This window comes from Terrapene carolina, unplaced genomic scaffold (genome assembly GCF_002925995.2).
Source record: "Terrapene carolina triunguis isolate 2854851 unplaced genomic scaffold, T_m_triunguis-2.0 Scaffold113, whole genome shotgun sequence".
Lineage (NCBI taxonomy): Eukaryota > Metazoa > Chordata > Testudines > Emydidae > Terrapene > Terrapene triunguis.
Window position 1 is genome coordinate 10,997,159 of NW_020664464.1, and position 2,852 is coordinate 11,000,010.

A 2,852-nucleotide genomic window follows, 5' to 3' on the forward strand; every position below is an offset into this window, starting at 1 on the left:
GCTCCACAACTGTTTCTCCCCTCTCCTCCAGTCTGGCTCTCACTGCTTCTACTTATAAACACCTCCTCCTCTCCTTGAGGTCCCATTGGTTCCCCTTTCAGAGAGTGACTCTGGGTGTATTCACAATGGAAAGCACCTAACCAGCTACAAAAAGCCAATCAGAATGCTTAGTGCCTGGCACACCAAATTTCTGGAAGATTCTGGTCCAACGTCACCCTGCCTGGCTCTGCCAAGTCGGCAGTCAGACACATTATCCCACAACAAACACGAGCACCAAGTATCCTCCCCCAGTGTTTCTTCCCTTATTCACACCACTAAATGCTGTGATGTAAGCATGTAGGTTACACCAGCAGAAGTTTATTCAACGTCCTCCTTCCTACTGTTCCATTCCAATGATTGTTTAATAGTCACTATGCTAAGTTCTCCCTTCTTAGTCTGACAGCTCTCTGGGCAGGCACCATATTACTTCATATATTTGATGATCAAAAGTGACCATTATGATCATCTACTCTGACCTCCTGCATAACATTGTCTGTAGAAACTCACCCATAGATTCCGACGTTTCATGTAGGAATTTGTATAGAACCATTTTCAGGTGGGTTTTGTATGAGGCCTCTAGGTGCTACTGCAATATAAATATTATATTAATAAAGACTAGTAAAAGCTCCTTGCCCCAAGTAATTCCTAAATATTGTTAGAAGGATTCACTTTGCAAATGCACAGCTTTATGAGTAAAATGGATTATAAGAACATAGAACACCATTCATCTTTGAAGCCCTCCCCGGGTTAATTTCTCAGATCCAAGCTGTGGGTCCTTGAGGAGGGAGGGGAGTACAACGGAGGAGCTCTTAGTGACCTGCACAACAAAATGATGAAGAACCTTTAACAATGTTTTTTTGGTCTTGAGGCCCTTCTGCTGGCTGCTAGGCAGTGGTTAATCGACAAACAGTTCATCAAGCTGTGCTAATATCACACAGACAATGCTATTACGCAACCAAAAAAACTAACAAAAAAGCCCTTTTCATGTCAGATCCTTATGAAATATAAGTGGGGAAAAAAACATGTCAACAAATAAAAAAAGTCACAAGGGCCCTGACTCTCCAAACACTTGCTCATGTCAGTACTAATTACTCACATAAATATCACTACTGAAGCCAAGGGGAGTATAGATCCAACCCAAGCTTGGTAAATAACGATATCTTGGGTGGGATTGGCCAAGCTCTGTTCCTCCTGAAGTTAAGGGTAAAAATAACACTCACGTCAGTGGAAGCAGAGTTAGACTAATGCTGAAGCCTTTTGAAAATGAACTGCCTCATCAACCTTTTCATGCAGATACACCCAGAACAGAAATGGGGAAGGGAACAAGAAATTAGTTTACAAGCTCATCACACCAGTCCAGCAGGTGCACAGTACAAAACAACTTTAGAGGCTTTTCTGTCATGGAGTCGAAGCTGGAAATAGTCTATTTTGCTATAGGATGCTCCAAATTGAAGTGCCAAGTGAAGCACATGATCTTGCTGGAGCATTTGACTACCTCAAGAAGGGGAAACAGGGCATCTCTTTTGGAACAGTTTGTTAGCTTTGCCACTCAGAACTCAGTCGTCCTCTTTTGACTGAACACAACAGGATGCTTTCTGTACTGTCGCCCTCTTTTCCTTTCCCACTTGCACTCTTCCTCATCTCGTCCGTATTCCTCCAGCCCCCATTCTCTCTGTAGCTGAGCTGCTCACTACAAAAACCTATGACGTTCACAACTGTATTTTCATTTTGAGTTCAGCATGTCTAGGCAGAGCAACTCTGATCCCCCAAACTACACTTCCACTGTGCTGCTTTCTGCTTCCATGCAATTAGAAATGCTCCTGAGCTGCATGCAGTATTCTGAGGGAACACAGGCTCCAGTCCTCTTTACGGCCAAGCCAAACTACTTTTACTGCCCAGAAAAGCACATGAAAAACTCAGAAATGAGCAAGTATAATATAGTGTGCATTATAACTTTACAAATGCATGCTGTTCAGTCTCCGAGGGGCATCCAAAGAAGAGCTAGGAACCAATTGAGTTGCACAAAGCGCTCAGCTTGTTTACTTCTATTAATAAAGAGCAAGTGTTTGATCATACCCAGGGTGTGTCCTTAATGATCCTTCCAAAGGTCCTGAGCGCCAGTGGCTTCAATCCATGCACAGAGAGTAGCCCGTGGCTATTCAATCATACTGGATGGAAAGCATATCGCTTCACTTAATGCTGTGTTCTACATTTGTAAATGTATATTTGCAGTGGTTTCCAGACCCTTTTCTGTCTTTATGAGCTACCAATGTTGTAGTTAGCACTGAATGGCTATAAAATTACTTGACTATGACATTTAAATTGCATAAGAAGTAATGTTTAAGCCTGTTTTGGTATGGATGACTTCAAACTTCTCAGTTTAAACTGATATTTAAAGAGCAATGTTACTTGTCATGTTCCTGTGTACAGAAGAAGGGCCTTGCAATGAGTCCATTCTGTTTGTTAGGAAGTTTCATGGTACGTGACCCCTTGCACTAGATCATGATACAAAATAATAGAAAATGGACAAACTAATGTTTAAACTGGTATGAGGTGTTTGGGGGAGGTGAACTACAATTATTGTTTAATCCTAGATGAACTGGTGAGGTGGCTTTTGATAAAGCCTAAATTTCTCAGGTTCTTTATCATAATGCTAATCTAGTATTGCTGCATATTAGTTGTCACCAGTAGTTTCTTTATCCTTATACTATATACCATATAGGGTTTATCAAACCTATGATGACTTTGCAGTCTCTACATCATTCTCTCATATGTTACCATCTAATGAAATCCACTCAACCTTATTCTGAGGT